Source organism: Passer domesticus, chromosome 9 (genome assembly GCF_036417665.1).
Source record: "Passer domesticus isolate bPasDom1 chromosome 9, bPasDom1.hap1, whole genome shotgun sequence".
Lineage (NCBI taxonomy): Eukaryota > Metazoa > Chordata > Aves > Passeriformes > Passeridae > Passer > Passer domesticus.
In genome coordinates, this window is record NC_087482.1 from 445,116 (window position 1) to 466,462 (window position 21,347).

Sequence of the window (21,347 nt, forward strand, 5' to 3'; positions counted from 1 at the left end):
CCAGACGCTCTGCAACTGCAGCAGCCATCTGGCAGCTGGGGGAATTGGAATACTCCGTGCACCACCTGAGGATATGCTCTGATTTGTATTTCTGGATGTAAGAATCTGAGGGATTCGAGGAGTCCCGAAGTGTCTGGAGTTTTTAATTATCACTTTTATTATCAGCAAACAGTTAGATACATATGTTTAATGCATTTTTTTTAGTCTTCTCTCATGAGTCATCTCTCAGTGAAATATGGTCTGTAATTATGTTCTCTCTTGGTTTTCACAGTGTCTAAGCATTCCTTTTACATTTGTCTAAAGCTTGTACTGTTTCTTCTGCCTATTTTTAATTTTTATTTTAAGGCTATGACTAAGAGAAACAATTTAAAAACCATTCAAGTGTTATCCTTGATGATGTGCTCGTCAGAGAACAGCTCGTAACAGTCTTGTAGGACTAGAATTATTTGGCATCTTCAAAGCTCAGCTGGCAGAAACTAACCAAGCAAGAGAATTATCCTGATCTATGGGATATAAGAAATCCCTTTCTGTGTTTGCCAAAGCAGAATAAAAAGAACCATTGTTGGTGTGAGGGTAGGATCCTCCACCGGGGCCCTGGCCGCTGGCCTGCATTGTGAGACGTGGATTATCCGCCACTGGAGGTCTACTAAGAAGAGGCTGGAACAACATGTAACTTGGCAGGAGTGGTGCATGCTTTGAGGAGCCTGCCTCAGAGCATTGGGCTGGGCTGGGTGACCTCTCTACAGTGCTGTTTTATCCCTGGTACTCCAATAGAGTTGTCTTTTTTCCTCTTGACAGGTGATAAAAATGTAAATGCCTGTGTGTAACTAAGCAAAAACTCTGTCTAGTTCTGAAGTTTTGCCCCCAAAGTAATTTTTTCTGTCTTTGTCTGTGAGAAAATAGAGAAGTGGAGGTTGGCTCAGACCCCAGGGGAAGGCTGCAGAGATGGAGAGGAGCACGGAGAGAGAATGCCCATGGCGCTGCACTCCAAAGGGCCCCACACACCACACTCAGAACATGGAGAGCAGATGGACAGCCCTGTCAAGGGGACTTAGAATGCAGGATGCACACAGGGAAAGCAAAGATACACAGATGGGTTCCAGGAGGGTACTCCAAAATCTGCTTAAAATCCTTTTGAATCTGTCATTTAAAAACTTTAAAAGTTGAACCAGATCAGGAAAATTCATGCCTCTAGGAAAACCTGCTGCAATTCTTTAAATCTATCCCATGCCTTTGTAACCTTTTGAGTTTGCAAAAGAAAATGTGTGATGTGTTTGGTTTTAAGAAACAATAAGAAGAAACATATTTAACTTTGCTGTAATTCAATGGAAGGCCTTTTGAATTCTTAGAATGATATACCCAGGTAAAGCTGGATGGGGCCTTAATTTGCTCAGAAAATGCAGCCATCCTGAAGTGGTGGATGTTGTGCTGTTAATGGCAGTGGGCTGTTTTAATGTGAATGAACGCTGTTATGATGCATCAGATTTTATGATCCAAGAACTTTTTCTTTTACTTTTAAATTTTTTTATTTTGTTTTTCTCCAGGCAAATGTATCTCATCCAGTCCTTGGCTGAGCAAGGTGGGGATGTAGCAAAATCACTTCTCTCTTCATCCCTTCTGAGGGAATTTAACACCCAAAAGGTGTTTAGGCAATATTCAGCTAGTAACTATCAACAGGGGTTTTATCCAGAAGTTGTTACATTTCTTAATTATTTTAATTATTCAGAGTAATCTGTAAATGTCACAGCATTCAATAAAAACCACTGATAGCTCTTTGCATCCTTCCTAGGGTGTCATATTATGGTTTAAAACACATCCAGTATAAAATAATGTGATGAAAATAGGCAGAAACCCTCTCTATCTCTCTTGATCTAGTCTAAATTTAGCAAGAAATCTTTGCTTAGTTTTTAATAAAGGCAGCTTTTCTTTACTATCTTGTGCATACTAATACAGTCTTCTTTTAATGATAGAGAAGACAATATTCCTAAAATTTACTTTGTCATCAGTTAGCTGATTAGTGCCGCAATACTTGGCTTGGTTTTACTTGGTTTGCAGCTGTGACAAATAAAATCACAGAATGTTTCTGGTCGGAAAGGGCCTTAAAGATCAACTAGTTCCAACCCATATCTTCATTTTAGCTCACAAGTCACAAAACTGGGCAGCCATACCATCAAACTTTGATTTTTTACATACTTACATTTAGATATTTTTTACTGTCATGTTTTTAAATAAGGGTTACCAGGTCTGCCTCAGATTCTGTGTATCTCAGCTCCCAGAAAAGGTGAGGGAGTTGAGGTATTGACTACTGCTGCCACTCTACACATGCAGCCCCCTCACCTGATGAGCACATCTTATCCAGCTGTTTCATGTCTTGCCTTCAGAACATGTTGAAGGGAATGTGCAGGTAGAGGAAGCACAGCTCACTGAAATGAGCCTCAAACCAGGCTTCCCTCATATCTTAGCTGTGATATACAAGTGACATTGCCTGGTCCATTACCTCTTGCCGTTGAGTTGTCTTCCTTTGAAGAAACTCATTTGTATTGCAGAAGGAAGGTCTGAACAAAGTTAAGGTGAGTTAAGAATAGAGTTGCATGGCAGTAAAGCCCTAATGAAAACACACACAACAAGCTGGAGAACTGCTGAAAGAAGGAGGCTGTTGAAAGTATGGTGCACTATGTACTTTATTTGTGTTATTGGCATCAGAAGTGTTTTTGGATGGTGTGGATCTTTATCCAGCTATAGCAGAAAACAACACCTCTCTGCAGTTGCACTGGAACTGTCTCTCTTTGGTAAGGTATGTCCTCTCTGACAGCAGAAATAATGACCCGGTAAAAAAAACCAAACTTATCCAAAGGTTTTTTTAGCTCCCCATTAGTGTTTCCCTGCTGGTTTTCCTTATTTTTCTGTATCTGAAACTGTTTCTATCTGCTGTGGTGTTCATTAACTTCAGCTCCAGAATGAGCAGCTGGAATCAGCACATTTCCCTATAAACTGCTGAAACCTGGAAGAAAGACTGCAAGACCCTGATGCATCTTCCCGTAGCTGCTGGTTCATGATAGTGAGGAACCAGTTAGAGACCCAGGGTGAGAGCCTGCTTCAAACAGGCAGCTCCTGCTTGCTGCGCTGAGTCTGGACCAGTGAGGCATACACCCATGGCAGCACTGGCAGGGATGTCTGTAGTATTTCCTTTCTGTTGTCTCGTGGTTAGAAACTGTAAATTATTTCACAAGTGCACATGTGGATTTTCCTGCTTGTTTTTATTATAGCAGTTAAAGTCTTAGGTTTCTCAAAATACTATTTGCTTTAACAAGGAAATGCCTCTGCTGTTCTGCTGGGAGCTTCCTCTGTGCAGCGTGTTCCACCAGATAAGGTGTTTGAACCACCCAAGTGGAAAATGTAAATAAAAGCCATCTAACAAAAGGGGAAGGTGCCTTTACTGAGTTCCAGATGAGTGTGTGGATGGTGGAACCTGAGCAAAGGGAATCTCTAGTGGGGAGCTCTTGTCCCCAGGTGAGGTTAAGGTGGAGCTGTGCCTGCTGCTGCAGAGAGCCACTGCTGCTGTCCAGTCTGTGCAACACATGGAGGGACAGAATCACAGAATCACAAAGGCTGGGAAAGCTGCCTAAGATTGAGTTCAACTGTTAATCCATCCCTGTTCATCACTAACCCATACCTCTAATCCATTCTTTCAGCATTCTAAGCTACTCTGTTTCTGTCAGCTGTCTCTTGCACAGATTTACTCACCAGGGTCACTCATGCTGAGGAGCTCTTTACCTGGCTGTGGCGGGAGCTCTGCACCACGAGCCTGTGTCTGCACTTTGCCAGGTGGATGCATTAGGTAGGAGTTGGTCAATCCCTGTGTCTGAAACTGACTGTGTATTTCAAAGTCACAGTAATTAACTCAGCCGGAGGAGCTGATCTACTGAACTGTTCTCCTAGCTAACATCTGAAATGTGTTTAATGAAAATTCTGGAGTCTAATGGATCTTGTCTAAAAGCATCTACTTCCAATGACTTATTCCAGTAAATCCATGCTTATGAGAGTGCTCAGTTAATCTCCTGGGGGTTATATTACATCCACTGTAGATTAATTTCAGGCTGTTGTATTTGTTCTAACCAATTTTCATAATGAAAGTGCTATCTCATTTATTTTTATTTGCTTTGTAATTAATGACAGCTATATATTAGATACTTGGAAAAAGCTGATCAAAGGCCTGGGGTGATAAACTGGGCAGAAGTGTCCCCAAAACAAATGGCCAGCACAATCTTGAGATTTCAGTAGTTTAAAAAAGGTGACCTGTATAATTATTATTAAATATTTCTGTTTCCATTGTGGAGGTCAAAACCAGTTTCCAGGAAAAAAAAAGGGAAATAATGAATTAACTCATCAAAGTACATCTTGGTCTGTTCTGTAAGGAAGTTTAGCTGTTAATTTATTCAGATCAAGTCACCTACCTCCAGATGTCTTAAAACACTTTCAGAAGAAAGGGAATATTCATTCTAGCAAAAATAGTACACTCCAAAACTATAAAATTAAGAGTGGGTACTAATTATTCTCATCCCTGGAACAGAAGAAACTGCAGAAGGTGTTAGAGCAAAGAGGGCAAGGAAGTAAATGTGGATGACTCATATCACAGCTTTCATGGAGATATTTAATTTAAAAGATAAAACCTGAAGGTTTCAGATGAATGTAGCCAACCAAGCCACAAAATGGATAAAATTTAGGGTTAATAAAAACCAACCCACAATAGAAAAGAAACTTGAAGCATCTCTAGACATTGCAGGGATGAAATTAAAGGAAGCTGATCAGAGTGTGGCTGTGGCCATATCACAAAATGTGGGAAGATGGATAATAATCTAGATAAATGCCACATGAAGTGTAACCACATCCTATTTGAGATCCATATCACAGCCTCACCTGCAGCACAACTTTCAATTCTGTTTGCAAAAGGATTTTTAAAATAAAAACTACTGAGAAAAGCAGGGTAAGAGATAACCCAGACAAATGGCAGGCATGAAGGGTACAGGTAAGAGGGGATGTGCTTAGAGACCTGAAGAGAAATCTCACACTTCTATGTACTTTGGTTGCAGAAGCAAGTGTTTTAAATCAAGAGACATCAAATCTGGTGTACTGAAAAGGCAATACACAGTTTCACTGAGGAGCCACTTGTCTTCAGATGCTGCCTCTTTGCTGGACAAACATTAAGCACTAGAAAAGATGTAAAAAAACCACCCCTAAAATTGCTTGAGCTGCCATAAATGATTGCCATCCTCAGAAATCTACTTCTTAAATCCAGAGCAGGCCCCAGGGAACTGCAAATGTACCAAAGATTTTCTAGGCACCATATGGTGGTTATGAAAAAACCTAACACAGGCCTATTTTTGAGTCAGCAGAATGGCAAAGAGGAGGGCTGAGCTTTGGAAAGCAGCATGTTCATGGTTATGAAACCCAAAGTGGTAGACAGGCTCAAGCCCTCAACACTTCAGCAACACTCACTCTATATCTATTTATAACTCATTTTGCTAGGGGGACATTAATCAAGTAAAAAAATACTCTTGCTCCAACCTGTGAGTGAAGCAAGTGTCATGACAAAAGAAAAGCAAATAGAGCTATTTTAAGATATTGGAAGAGGCATTAAATGCAGCCATGTGCTTGCGGAAGGTTTAGCCTTGGCTGCTGTCTCTTGTCCTGGGCTGTGAGAGCCATGGCAGCCCAGCCTTGCCCTGGGCAGGCTTTGCAGAGCTTGTGTCATCCTTGATAAAACAAATGCTGATAGTGTACAACTACCTACAGAAATGCTGGCAAAGCATTTCAGAGAATGTTCATAAAAGCAGACTGAGTGCCTTTAGGACATCTGCCTTGCATGAGCAGATTTCTGTTGCTGTGATCTCTTACCCCGTGTCAGAGAGACACCGTGTGATGATTTTTAAGAAATTCATTAGAAAGTGTCCAAAGGACGGATGCAGGATGGAGAAAGGTCTGGAGGGGCCCTACAAAGAGTGGCTGAAGGCACTTGGTTTGCTCAGCTGGAGAAGGGAAGATTGAGGTCAGACCTCACCAGGGGCTGCAGCTCCAATCTCTGCTGCCTGGGACAGGGACAGCACCCAGGGAACGGCTGGAGCTGGGCCAGGGGAGGCTGAGGGTGGATATCAGGGAAAGGTTCTTCCCCCAGAGGGTGCTGGGGCACTGAACAGACTGCCCAGGGTTTGGTCATGTCCCCAAGGCTGCCAGAGCTCCAGGAGCATTTGGAGAACACTCTCAGGGATACCCGGGGTGGGATTGTTGGGGTGTCCTGTGCAGGGCCAGGGTCTGGACTCAGTGGCCCTTCCAGCTCAGGAGATTTTATGAGACTTTGGTTTTACTGGTGCTGTCACTGTCCTTCTCCATGGCACTCCCAGAACCTCTGCTCCCTTTGTTGCTCTTTCTGCTATGGAAGACCCCACAGCTGCCGTGTTTGGGAAGGGTGGGGTTATGTGTATATTCATACATCACATTGGGAAAATGCATTCCCAGGCAGTGGTGGTTTCCTTGATATGATACAGCTCCAATGTCTACTGCACTAATTCTATTATATCCTTGATATAAACAACCTTAGGGATAAGCAGATGTATTTAAATAGGACATGCTTGAAACTGATTTTTTATTGTTCCAATGTTTCTATTATTTAGTAATTAGATCAAATGGACCTGAACCCAATAGGAGAACTTGGCACTGAATAGTTAATTCTGCAATATAATCTGCAAGATCACTGGAAAGAGCCAAATTCAGGGTTCCAGTGCAGAGGATAAAAGTTTATTTTTGCTCCCCTGTGGCTCAGATAAGGGATGTTTGACCTACTGAACACAGATAGAGTTTCACTTACTTATTGAAGTTTGAGTCTATTGGTAAAACTAGAATAACACTTCAGAAAATGTAAATGCATAAAAGAGTGAGCTTGAAAATTCTCTACTGAGGTATTGCCTTAATGCCTTATGAAGAGCAATTCTGCCACACAAAATGAAATAGAAAAAGATCCAGCTGTAACAGGATATTGCACAAAGGGAAGAACTGAGAATTTTGCTTTAAAATAATAATAACAATATTTTATTAACTGGTTTTATTTAATTTTTAGCAAATATTTTCTGCAAACCTCTGAAAAACTTTGAAAGTCCATCTGCATTATGGATATAAATTTTTACAACAGATTTTGTTATTCAGATTTGTCCAAACTTGTAATGAAATGCAGTACAGGATGGTCTGTGTCTTGTTGTCAAAAGTTGCCAAAAGTAATTAGAGTGCTTCTCTGATCCATGGCCTGAAAGCCCCATGTTTTCGCTGCTTTTCCAGCTTCTAAGATCTTTGGGATTTTTGCACTGCACCCTTGATTACAGAGGTATTGAGGAAGAAATGATATTATGAGGCGACACTGTTTGAAAATTATTATGATTCCCTATAAAGTGCAAGTAAATTATTAAAAACCCACTCACAACTAGTACCAGCAGAAGCATTGTTTATCCTGTTTCCTGCAAAAGCCAAGCTATAAAGCCACCTAAAGACCCAGTAAAGAAGATCTGGAAGGCCAAATGAAAATTAGGCATCCCCATTCAAATTGTCAGTTGTTACCCACAGCATTTTCCACCATGCCTGGCTTTGAGTTCCATGGCCTGTAGAAATGAGAGCTTCTGCCAGTTTAGGCTCTATATTCTAAATTTTACCAAATGTTGTGAACTGCTGTAACTTGATGGCCAAAGACTGACTTCCCAGGCAGGAAAGAGTAGGATCAGCATGTTGGAAGTCAGCTTTAGGTGGTGCTGTGCCCAGGTGAAGTGCTGAACCACCCTCAGTGCCTGATCTGTCAAAGGACAGCACATTCAGCCTCTGGAAACTGTCACCCTATTTGCAGTTTATTATATGTCATAGAATCCCAGAATGGTCTGGGTTGGAGGGATGTTAAAGAGAATTTTGTTTCACCCCCTGCCATGGCAGGGACACCTTCCACTGCCCCAGGCTGATCCAAGTCTTGTCCAGCCTGGCCTTGGACAGTTCCAGGCATCCAGGGGCAACCACAGCTTCTCTGGGCACCCTATGCCAGGCCTCCCCATCCTCACACCCTTTCATTACCAATGTAATAAAAATTGCAGATTTAACTTTCCAGTGTGCACTGAAACACACCCACCCCTCATTCATTCCCAGTGACATGCTCACAGTTCCCTGAATACCTGTTGCTCAGGCATTTAGCTGTGAAAGCCACACACTTCTTTTCCCTGTCTAATTCAAACTTCCCTGTCTGATACCAATATGCTTTGCCCAGCTAGAAGGTGACATTCAGGTGATGCCTGTTGTTACAGCTGAGGATTGTGTTCGCTGGGTGCTGTCACTTGGCGCTGCCAGAAACCAGGACTGAAACCTTGCTTTGGTCTCCAGTAGCAACACAGATTTGTCCCCATCTCTGGTGTTCTGACAGAAGCCCTGAAAGGTGATGTATAGTCTTCAGATGAAAATCCTAGAGGCAAACCAATTCTTACAGTTATGAAAATAGCAGAGATTTTGAAGTCTTTGAAAACTGGCTTCCTTTCTAGGAGGGTACTGGAAGAAAACAGAGATTGCCTGACATGCCTGAAGCCACTCTGGTGTTCAGGAGCAGCAGACACTGTGCACTTCATTTGAAATGATCAATGACTTGGCAGCTTGGTCCCATGTCCCAGGGTGATGAGCTCACAAACCACTGATCTCTCATCCGATATGCAATTATACATCTCCCTCTTCCACTCTTTCCCTGGGGTTGCACCCGTGATTGTTATGGATTGATCTTTTACCAGTGGGGAGCTGGGTGTATTTTCATGTTCATGGGGATGCACAGGATTTACTGAGCTTCACAGGGCCTGGGTGGAGCATGTCATGAGAAATGGAAGTGGAGGGTCAAAGAGAACAACTGAGGCTCCTCTTCATTCTACTGCATTCTCATATAATGGAGCATCATTAAAACCTCTGGTAAAAGGATGATAAAGCTCACAGAATTTATCTGACATTCAGAAAAGGAATTTGAATGTTGAAGAAAACCCTGTCTTTTAAACAGTTCTTGTTTCCAAATTCGCATTCTGTACTAGTTTTCCATGCTAGTATTATCTTAGAATTGGGAGGCTATTATCATTCTAATATAGCCATTCCGATATTTTGGTGCCGTGCACTTCATATGACCTTTTTAATATTCTGTTGTTTGATTGCTGCTTATTCTTATTCTTTTTGCTATTTACAGTTTTCTAGCCCCATGGGGAAGGAATAACTGCACTGACTAATAACGACAATGTAGGCTGCTGGAATAAGCAAAATAGTTCCTCAAGCAGCTACAGCCCAGTGTGGTTATGAAGTTAGGATTTACTGCAGTCTCATCACTGTGGCAGTCCCCTCTATTCCCAGTGCAGTTTCTGAGTGTTTTGCCATCATCTCAGTCATTTGCAGAGAGCAGGAACAGCACTAAAGAGCAGTTCCCACAAAATCTACAAGACCATGTAAAACTGTAAAGAAAGTGGGCATAATGAGTTCAGGTGTTACTAGGTTTTTCCTCCTCTAGTTCATCACAGGGGGTTCTTTGGAGCAGCACAGTTTACAAGGAAAAAGAAATGAAGTCTTAAAAATGTGAAGCTAAGAAAGCACAAGAACCTGTAAAAAAATCAGGATCAGGGAATTAAGTTTACATGCCTGGACAGCAAAACTGAGATCAGAAACTGGACTTTCAGTACAATTTTTTAATGAGGTAAGAGTAGGATCAGCATGTTCCTTCCTGCTTTCCTTCCAAGCAGGAAGGAAAATTGCATATACCTTCTGGTCTCTGTGACCCTCAGGGCTGGGTCCACGGTTGCTGCTGAAGCAGGACTGGTCCCCTTGAGCAGTTATGAAAACTCCATAGCACTGAAAGCTTGAAAGTGCCAGGAGATACCTTGCTCTGCCATGGAAGGTGGGCTTGGGAGCTGGGAAATCTGTCCTGCCTTCAAAAGTTTGTTTAAAAGAACTAAATGTTAGCAGAACTTTGAAGATGTGTTATTAGTTGTTTTGGGTACATGGCTGAAATCCAGAGGATGCATTTAAAGAGAATCAACAATATGTATGATAACAGCTCATTATGGATTTATGATGTTTGTGTTTGTGAAGGAATTCTTCTACTCCGGCATGAATGAAAGAGAGCAGACACATCCTTCAAGTACCTTAAGGGGGCTTATAAAAAGATGGAGAGTGACTTTTTATGTGGGCAGATAGTGGTAAGACAAGGGGGAACGTCTCTATATTTGGATTAGATATTAGGAAGAAATTCTTCCCTGTGAGGGTAGGCAGACTCCGGCACAGAGTGCCCAGAGCAGCTGTGGCTGCCCCTGGATGCCTGGCAGTGCCCAAGGCCAGGCTGGACAGGACTTGGAGCAGCCTGGGACAGTGGAAGGTGTCCCTGCCATGGCAGGGGTGGCACGGGATGGGCTTTAAGGTCCTTTCCAACCCAAGCCATTCTTGGTTCTGTGATACTTGCACACTTAAAGTAGCAGAAGAAGAATATGAACTTAGGGCACAATAGGGTCCTATCTTTTCTGGCTGTTTCTTCTCTGTGACTTTGGTAAGATGTGAAGAGCAGCACTCCTGGGCTGCAGAGTGTTTTTCCTTTGCTTGTTTGGCTTTTGGTACGGGATAGAAGCTGTAGCACTCATAGTTCTGAAGAATAGTGGAATCATAGAATCATTAAGTTTGGAAAAGACCTTCAAGGTCAGCCAGTCTTCAGTCAAAACCCAGCCTGGTCACTAAACGACATTGCAAAGTGCCATGTCTGCTCTTATTTCTGAGCAACCCGGGACTCCGCTATATTCCAGGGCCATTCTTTCAGTGATTTTGCCACTCCTTCAGTGATTTTTTTTTCCCCTAAAATCCAGCCCGAACCTCCCCTGGTGGAACTTGAAGGTGTTTCCTCTTGTCCTATCACATTTTACATGGGAGAAGAGATTGAGAGACACCCTGACTCCAGCCTCCTGTCAGGGAGCTGTGCAGAGTGAGAAGGGCCAGAGCTACTGCCTGAGAAAGGCAGATGTCTATAAATAAGGTACATCAGATGTAGAACCCAAAAAGGAAAGAGGAAAGTGTGCAAATTGTGCTCTGTGAGCCAAATGAAAATATATGGCTTAAGCTTGGGTTGTGTGTGCTACAATTAACACTGTAAAGGTTATCTGAATATTTTCCTCCCATAGCAAGAACCTAAATTTTCCCTTTTATCACAGAATTAGCAGAAACAAGAAAAATACAGACTCTTCACGAGCTGGTTTGCCGCCCAGTCCCCTAGGAGAGGAAGGGAGAGTGTGAGACACCCCTGACATTCAGCAGAGGAATCCCAGTTATGCCTCCTCTTTGCCAAGTCCAAATCTGTCTCTTGTGAGAATGCTGCTGGATTGGTAACTTTCAGCATCAAGGAATCTGTGCTCAGCAAGGCACTGGCTCCCAAATGGAGGTGTCTGGGGTCTGATTTCTGGGGTCAAAGGGAGAGGAAGAGCCTTTCTCTCCTCCACCAGCCCCTGATGCACAAAGAGAACTTTTCCTCTAAAGCCATTTCTGCTTCACATTTGCCCTAATCAAAGAAAAGGGACTCACATGCTTATTAGCCTGTGGACGAAATCTCTGAGGCAGGTGCATGAATTCTCAAAGCAGTTGGGATGCGGTCATGGCTCCCCTTGCAAGGAACTACGTGTTAGAATTTTCTGGGCAACTTTGGCTCCTCAGCCTAGAGATCCCATAATATGCAAACATCAAGGGGCTGCTAACAAGATCAGGACCATGTACAGAGTATATTCCCTACAGCTGCAGGACCCTACAGCTGCATTATAAACAAACCCAAAGAAGGTTTCCTACCTGTCCTAAGGCAACTCCAAAGCCTGGCAGAGAGCTCTGTGTGCCAGTGATTGACTCCTGGCTTTGTGTTCCCTGTGGCACCTTGCAGGGTCCAGAGCTGGCACAGCTGGTGTGAGGCACCTTTGTTTAATGGGAGGGGGCACTGTAGAACTGCTGTGAAATGAAGGAATCAAGATGCATTCTGTGACATTGCAGATTAATTTCTCCTTGTAGGAACTGAGTAAATTGAAAGTAATGTTCTTTGAAGCTTCTCTAACTCAGTCTTGCAACCTGCTGTTAAGGGGTGCATTAAAGCAAATGCTGTATCACAAAACCACTGACAGTGTGGTATCTCAGCTGCTTCTGCCTAACCTTGTGTTTGCAAAACTTCATTAGTATGTTTTTGCAGTAAATAAGTGAGAAAGGGATCACAAAAGGGCTCAGATGTTGCTCCTAGATGCTGCTGTGTAGAGTGTTCACCAGCAGCCTGCCTCCTGTTAGGGCTGGAACAGCCTGACTTAGCAGGAAACTGTCTGAAATCCCACTGCCTTCCTATTCCTCTGAGACCAACAAGTGCTTGGGGCAAAGCTAATGTCCCTTTAGCATCTGGATTATTTGGCCTTTGTACATTGTACAGTTCCTAATGCCACACATCCTCAAATGTACCTGGGAGCTGTGAAAGCCAGAAAGGGCTGCACTTCCAGCACTTCCAGCCCAAGCTACAGACAGCACAGTAGAGAGACCCCGGCTCAAGTTTCCCAGAGCAGCTGTGGCTGCCCCTGGATCCCTGGAAGTGTCCAAGGCCAGGCTGGACAGGGCTTGGAGCACCCTGGGGCAGTGGGAGGTGTCCCTGCCCATGGCAGGGTTGGCACTGGATGAGCTCTGCCTTCCCACCCAAACCAGTCTGTGATTTTGTGACATCTGCCCTTCAGTTGCTGAGGACCAGCTGCACCTCAGTATGAGGAAGACACTGTTCCCTCTGAGGCTGTGTAACTTGTGTTTGATACCGAAACGTGCCTTTTCTGCTGGCATTCCCTGCTTCCAGAGGAGGAGCAGTACACACAGTGGGTATTTATTGTGTTTTTTCAGGTTGCCAGATAGACAGTTGTCTGTTTGCACTTTGCAATCCTGGCATTTGGGCCCAATTCCTCCAAAAAATAGTCAGGGGTGCAATTTTTTTTCCCTTCTCAACTTTCACAAATTCTCCAGCATCCCATCTCCCTACCTGTGCCCTCCCTCCCCTGTCATTTCTCTCAGTACTTGGAGAGCCCTGATCATGAGAGGAGAATCCTAGATAGAGAGGGCGATGGTCTGGTCAGGATCTAGTATCTGCTCCTGGGAAGAAGAACCTTTTCTCACAGACCTGAATCTCCACACCCACACACCAAATTATTTTCCTCAAGACTTCATTGACCTGGCATAACCTTTTGGATCATGATTCCCTTTTAAAGGAGTTACAGGATAACCCTTTCCCCCTTCCTTCTTGCTTTCCTTCTTCCTTTTCTTTACTTTCCCCTTTCTTTCTTCTTCCCCAATCATATAAAAAACCCAGTTTGCTAAGCCATTTCCCGTGTTTATTTCTCTTGTGGGATGCAGTTCCTGATGTGGAAGGTGCTCCTGCTCCCTGCTCTTGCCCTGTGTTCATGCACAATGCTGGAGAATGTGGTGCTGCAGGTGGGTAGGTGCTGGTGCTGGTCCAGGACCATCCTTCAGCTGTCCACAGCTCTCCAAACACAGATAAAAGGGCCACCTAGTTTGAAGCATGTGCAGTCTAAGTAATGTGAGAGCCAGAAATACTCAGGAGACTGATACTTAGTGAGGGAAAAGGAGATCCTCCCTCAGAATGCGAAAGAAAAGCAACAGATACGCATCACTAGACAAGGGTGGGTAGATATTTTCATGTGTAAAAGCAAAGTGGGAGACAGTGAGAAGATGAACCTAGGGAGAGGAGACTGCTGTTCTATAATGCTGTGGGTTGTGAAGGCAGGAATGGCAGCAGAGCACAGCGACTGCCTCAGATGGAGTGGTGGAGACAACGCTGAAAGCATCACTGCCTCTGGAATACATTCTGGGCTCACAACACAAGTTGCTAGGAAACTTTTATATTAAAAGGCATTCATCTTTAAACCCTGGGAACATAGTAATAGCTTCTCCTCTGCTAGGGAATCTCTTTTAATGTCAGCCCTGACATTACTGAGACAAGTAATATGTGAGAGAGAAAAAAATACCTTGAATTATCTTGAACAAAGATTAAAATCTAGCATTATTTTTAGATAGCTTGCAGGGTTTAACTGAGGTTTAGTCATTCTCGTCTGACTAGCAAGACACTGATGAAACATAGAATCATACAGCTGTAGAATACCCCGAACTGGAAGGGACCCACAAGGATCATTCAGTCCTGCATCTTTTTCACTCTTTTGTTTGGGGCTGTTTTGTTGAGGGGACTTTTTTTCTCGAAGTTTTTCCTTCCTTTCCTCCCTGGCTGGTGGTACTGCCATCCCAACAGTCCCAGACAGATGTGAATACCAGCCAGCAGCCTGAGATGCCTCACGGCTGCAGTGGTGGCTTCATTCTTCCTGTTACCACACTACATCACACCAGTCCAGTCAAGGAACTGTACAGTACTTGCTGCTTTTATTTGCCAAGTGTGCTCTCTCCCTCTATGCTCTGGGCACACCAAATCATATCTGGCTTATTTCCCATGTCAAATTCACAATTTACAACATGTTATATGACATGTATTGGTCCCCTTAAAAATAAACAAAGGGTAAAAGATCCCCCAAACCACTACTGATAAGAGTACTGTGAGTAGTTGTAGTGGAGTTTTATTATTACTCTCACTATGGGACCTGTCCCAGGGTGTTGGCACCTCTCCCACAGTATGTTCAGCCTCTATCTTTGCTCTGGGGGAGGTCTGCAATTCTGAATGATTCACTGAGAGGGAGAACACCCTGCTAGGGTTGACATTAAGTATGTTAAGTGATTCTAAAAGTAACATCCTTGGAGTTCTGTGCAATGAAGATTGTTGGGAGGGTTTTTTTTCTGGATGAAAATGATGGCCTTTATCACATCAGCTGATAGACCTGGAAAAAGCAGACATGTTTTTGAACTCAACCAAATTCTAACTTAAGACTTGTATAATAACACCAGAATGGAATTGGCAACTAGCAGTTTTGCACGAAAAGCACTTACTATGTGTTTGTCAAAATTACCTGCAACATGCAGGTGTTCTTAATATGTGGTTTTGAAGAGAGAAGATCACTGAAATATTTGGCAGCAGAGCAAAGTAGAAAAATATGTACTCTATTGACAAGGAACTTGTTATTTATGTTCATATTTATTTGTAATATTATTGAATGGTCTACATTTTAAAGGACATGATGTGTCTACAGCTCAAAATACAGATACACATGGAGTTGGACTTTATGATCCTTATGGCTCCCTCTTACCTCAGGATATTCCACGATTCCATGGTAACCCATGGGATGGATGAGTAGACCTGTACTGCAGGATCACAAGTTAAATGGTGGATAATAATTACATTGCAGGGAATCTCTCCCTCAATGCTCTACTCACCTGCTACGTACAAGTTAGAGAACATAGGTAGCTGCAAACTGAAGTAGGGCAGCATTAAGAGAGATCAGTTCCTCTGAAACCATTCTAATGCTTCAACGTTGTGGCAACACCTTCTCTCTTATGCCACTTGGTGGAGCTTGGTGATTTTGGCTCTCACATACATAATTTTGTAAACTTACTCTTCAATTACACAACCAGTTGTCACTGTGTCTTCAAAATGGGCCAAATCCCTGCCAAGAAAGCAAACTATAAATTCTAATGAGCAAGGTGCTGGTGCGTAGCTGCTAATGACTTTGGTAATCATCTCTCCTTCTCAAAAGCAGTAAAATATATAGTGTGTTAATTTCAAGGAAAAAGTTAAAATATGGCCTAGGACCTTTGAATGTATGGTATATAGGATGAGAGATGGGTAGAATTATGTCACGTTTGGTTGATTTTTCAGATTAAAAATCATGTTTTCATTTCCCTTGCAAAGTTTTGGGATGTATCTGGGTGAGAGACCTCACATTCTTTTGAATGCATGTTTTTACTCAACAAGAACATGCACACTGTGCAGAAAATTAAACTAGGAAATTATTATTTCACATGCTGATCCTGCCTTCATTTTAATCAATGGCCAGTGAGTGCAATTAAACCAGAACTGGGACCTTAGCTCAGGCATAGATCTTGTGTTTAGAGCCTACCTGGAAACTCAGGACATTACACCAATTTCACTCTGTTGTCATCTAAACAACCTGATGTTAAGTATATATTAGTTGCTCTGCAAATCTTATGGAGTTTTAGTTTTGTATTTTTGTTCAACACTTATTCTAAATTATCAGACAAATACTACTGTCCAATGAATGATATCCGATGTTTTGAAAATACTGAATTTTAACATCTGAACCTGAACTCCAGACCTTGGTGTTTGGTACCCAAAGTGAGATATGTTGCTTTTATTTTTGGAGGTATGTTGTAACTGAGAGGTCTCAAAGGCTCTTCCTAAACCCTCCTCATGCAGGATGCCAACTATCTTGGCAGAGTCCCAAGATCAAGGGTTCACGTGCAGCCTTTTGCTGCTGTCAGGGAGAAGACAGAAAAAGAGCGAAGGACTCAGTCCTGGAATCTATTGTCTGTGGCCTGAGGTAGGATCGTCAATGGATTTTCTGGCTTCCTCTTGGGAACTTGAAACAGTAATTGCCGCTTCTTTATACCGTGGTATTTCTCAATTTTTTCTTTGTTTTGTTGGACTGACAGATGAGAAGGAAATTTTGACATAGCAATGTGCCATACATATTCATCAAATACTGAAAACTGGTTATATCAATGTTCTTCTGGAGTATTATTCTACAAGTCATAAGAGTAAGAGTGAAATTCTATTAGGACCTCTAAAAACAATTCAGAGGTAGCTGTGACTCTGCAACTTACACACCAGTGGCTCTCCACTGATTCTTATTACAAGAAAAAAAGCCACACATGAAATTCTGCCCAAAAGGGTGATACAACTTAACTTGTAGCCTGGAGAAAATGGGGCTCATGGGGAGGCCTTTTCTCTCTCAGCACCTCCTCGACAGGAGGGTGTAGCCAGATGGGGGTTTCTTTTCTCCCAACTAACAAGTGACAGGATAAGAGGAAACAGCCTCTGTTAGTTGCCCTGGGGGGAGGTTTAGATTGGGTAATAGGGAAAATTTCTTCACTGAAGGAGTTGTCCAGCTCTGGCATAGGCTGCCCAGGGCGATGGCAGAGTCACCATCCCTGAAGGGATTTAACAGATGTTAATAATGCATGGGTTAACAGATGTTAACCAGATGTTAATGATGCTTGGGTTACTGGTGAATAAGGCGGTACTGGATTAATGGTTGGACTTGATGACCTTAGAGGGCTTTCCCAACCTCACTGAATCTATGGCTTTTTCAGATGTTTGCAGAGGATCCAGCAGAGAGAAGAGCAACATTATACTAAGCAACTGCATACAACTGCAGGAGATGACACGAGGCCACCTCTCCTGTGTAGCCCACACTCCATGTCCGAGCACTGAGTCCATGGATAGACCTATTTATCCTGAATGTATTGCCTGCTTTCCAATGATTCCAGCACATCAGTTAGCACTGGCTGAAAGGCCTGGTCATGTATCTAGGATGTCATGTATCTCAGTCACCTTGGGACTCCAAAAGGTTCCTTGTCCTTGTTGTGACCCCTAAACAGGCTTGGAGCTCTGTGTGTCCATGTGGTGACTCGCCTCAGGAAGCCAATGGTGTTTGCTGCTTACTTAAAAGCCCTTAAAAGTGAAGTGTCGGTGTACTAAACAGGAGGTTTCTCATGAGGAGGGTGGAGGATGAAAGCTGTTTGGAGCACAGGCGTTGACTCCACAGGTCTTGCATTGCCATCTGCATGTGACACAGTTTCTGTATTCCTTAAGTGGTTAACCTTTGTAAATATTGTTTCAACTTCTGGTTAATGCCGTGGTAGAGGTGCTTGTGACTTTTGGGTGCTCCTCACTGTGGTGTGTTCAGAGTCACCCGAACCAGCCAGGCACATGGGTGCAATCCTCACAGCATAGCACCTGTTCAAACTCGTTTGTGACATGAGCCTGTCACTAAATGCACTTTGCATGGAGGGAGGATTTTGTGCTGAGATTTTTGTGCTCTCACCACTTCTTCAGTTCATGGAAAATCCAGGATCAAAGAGCTCAGTATAACAAGCAGCGAGCAGCGTTGCATGGAGACGAGATCAGCATATGTTCTTATTGAAGTTAGAAGTACTTATGCCCCATCTTTTATGTTAGGAGGAATAATGGCACTGTCATTATGTGTTAAATCTGCATATTTTGCAACACAATGTGCTCAATGGGCTCTTTGATAAATATAGCTGCATGCTAAAAATAAAAAGTAAAGGTATTCACTTGCTTAACTTAAATATTTAACATTTCGGAAAGTCCTAACCATGCTATTAAATGTCACGTTCAACTCCTTGATTTGATCTATTTTGCTTTGTTCCTTGTTTTGATCTAATTCTTACATTGCTCTTTCCATCTATTTTGTTTTCATTATAAAGGTACCTGAGGGATCATAGCAGGAAATGGCACAAGAGGTGAAAGAGGTTTTCAAAAAACCCAGTCTGCTCTTTGAACTCTTGCAATCCCTGTGGCCACGCAGGAGCATTTGGAAATTAATTGGGTCGTTCATTTGGGCTTATGGCAGGCTGAAAGCCATTGTTTTCTGGCAAAGAAAAGCAGATAAATAATTAAGTACAAACTTTGGAATTACGCAGTAATTTTAAAACAACTATTCATCATTGGTCATATTTGGTGTGGAAAAGATGACAGGCTGCCTGTCTGAAAAATAAACCTCACTTTCATAGAGTGGCGTGGAGAGATAATGCTTGATGTAAATCATAGAATTGTAAAATAATTGTGTTTTTGCTGACTAAGCTGCCCTTCAGGGAGGCCTGCACACAATTCCCTGGGTACAGCTGGCTCCTGGAATGGGGAGCAGCAATCACACTCATAAATCCATACAGCAATGAAGATACTGCCCATTAACTTCTGTGCAGCACCATTAAGCTTGTTTATTTAAGAAACCTGAGAGGTAATGTGGTGGCATATTATTATGCCTATTAAAATCTGTAGGAATTAAAAACATGCAACATTTTTTCTGTCTAAGCTTGTCATGCATGTCAGAATGATGTGTTGTACCAGTGTCACACTGCAGGATAAAGAAAGATAAATGGAGCCCAGCCCCTCCTGGGGACGGTGGCACACACGTTCCCACTGCTCACTCCCTGCCCTTGCCTGGCTGCCTGACCTGCAAGGTGAGTGTGCCAGCAGCATCCATCATTCTGACATAAAGAGATGCTTGTTTACACCTTTATGATCAGTTTGTATTAACTCAATGACTGAGTATCATAGAATCAGAGTCATTAAGGTTGGAAAAGAATTTTAACATCAAGTCCAACCATTAACTGATACTTAGGAAGAAGTTCTTTGCTATAAAGGTGGTGAGGCCCTGGCATAGGTTTCCCAGAGAAGCTGTGGCTGCTCCTGGATCCCTGGTAATGTCCAAGGCCAGACTGGATGGGGTTTGGAGCAGCCTGGGACAGTGGAAGGTGTCCCTGCCCATGTCAGGGGATGAAAAGGGATGACCTCAAATCCTTCTAGGATTCTATGATACTTGGACCACTGTATCTATAGGCTCTATAAACAAATTATTAGAACAGAACACAGATGACCTAACGGAGAATATATTGTGAAGCTGGGTTTTTAAATGGTCATTATTGCTCTTTCAAAGAAAAAACAATTACTGCATAACACTACATTAGGGGCCATAGCACATGTGCAGGTATAAGAGCATGCCCTGAGTGCAACTGAAAGTAGCTCTCCAAAGGTATTTGACCTGATTTCATCTGGTAATAAATTGTATAAAAAGTTGAGTCAGTTGAAAACTGGAGGCCAGTACAGAGGTTTCCATGGTCTCCTGCAAGCACTGATTTTAAACAAATAAAAAATTTCTCAGTATCTGAGAACCTGAAAGTCAAGCTGGTGGAACATGACTGAACTTCCTCACTCAAAACTAACAAACACGGAAGGAAAATAAGGGCTGTTATTAAGTGATAATGGTTCTTTTTCTCCCTTTAAACTAACACTAGCTATTAACTGGGACAAGCTGTCCTGCTCTGTGTCAGTGAGTGACTGACTGTTCCTGCCAGAAGTGAGGCGAGTCAAAGACAGACCTGTGGTAATCTGCTTGTCAAGTGGAAATGCCCATCTGTGCTCTGGGGTGACATGTGTCTCACTCAGCGCTGTGCATGGAGAGAGAACTTCACCCAGGGGATGAGCATCTTGGCTTTCACTCCTGCAAGGAGCAGTTCTCCAAGTGAAAGGTTTGATTAAGGTCACAGTCTGAGGTAGCACCTTCACTGCCTGTTAGTTAAAACGTGCTGTAATTTTCAATGCCATCTGCATATCAGTTAGCTCTGAAAGGTGAAGCTGCTTCTAGCTTGCTCTGATGAGGGTTGATGATCCAACATTCAGGAAAATTGCAACTGTTCATCTTTTTCCATGCCCTTTGGTAACAAAACACACTGATGTAGCAAGCTGTGTGGGTAGAACAACATCCTTGTGTCTGTGTGTCTGCTGGCTTGCACAGGCTGAAACAGGTGAGCAGGAAAATCAATAACAGGCTTCTGTCTTGGGTAAACTGAGGAAAGTAGAGGCAACCCCATAAAACCCCAACACAGGATGGAGAAAGCTGGATGGGACCACAGTGGGTCACCTGGTGCTCCAGCTCAGAGCTACTCTAGAGCACAGGATTGTGACCACAGACAGTGAGGGAGACTCTGCACCCTCTCTGTGCAGGTTGTTCAACTGTGAGGTCCCCTGCCCAGGACAGACGTTCTCCCTTATAGAAAGGGAGCTTGTAGGTGACTGTTCCCAGCGCTGAGGGTTTTGGGTAGATGGCAGAAACAAAGAGTGCACCAGTCTGTATTTTGGGTGTCTTTCCAGTCCACCACATATGCTTGCTGAACATTTCCTCACTCATCAGGCATGAGCTTGGGACCAGGGGCTGGCTTTGGACTGCTTGAGCACAGGGCATGGCAGAACTGGGCACTGGATCCCTCCGAGGCTGTGTATCCATTGTGGTCATTGACACTTAGGAAGGCTGGAATGACAGCTCCTGATGGCTGAGGAAAAGTTCTCTGTCTGGTGGGTGGCACCCCTCTGCTGGGATTGGCCATTGTTTGCTGCCATGGAGCGCTGGATCAGACTGGGGCCAGTCCCAGAGCTGCCCATGCTGTGCCACGCCGCTCTGCAGCTGTGGCACTGCCCAAGTGGGGGGTGGACCTCAGTCCCGTGGTGCCCCGTGCTCTCACACTTCTGCCCAGCTCACTCACTTGGGGATGTGGAGCAGGCAGAGGACAGCATGGAAAAGGTTAAACAGCCATCTGGGAAGAAGCATTTT

The 21,347-nt window shown here is 43.3% G+C and overlaps 1 long non-coding RNA gene across 3 annotated transcripts in view; it reads left to right on the forward strand.

Annotated features, from left to right (window-relative positions):
• The window catches only part of LOC135307505 (uncharacterized), a 33,328-nt gene extending 14,205 nt beyond the window's left edge, over positions 1-19,123 (forward strand). For 2 of the 3 annotated variants that reach the window (XR_010368244.1, XR_010368246.1), the window contains one exon: positions 17,308-19,123. This is a non-coding gene — a long non-coding RNA (uncharacterized LOC135307505). Of the gene's footprint in view, positions 1-16,411; positions 16,536-17,307 lie in introns of all 3 variants that reach the window. The other variant, XR_010368245.1, reaches the window with a different exon arrangement.
• Positions 19,124-21,347: the final 2,224 nt, after the last annotated feature.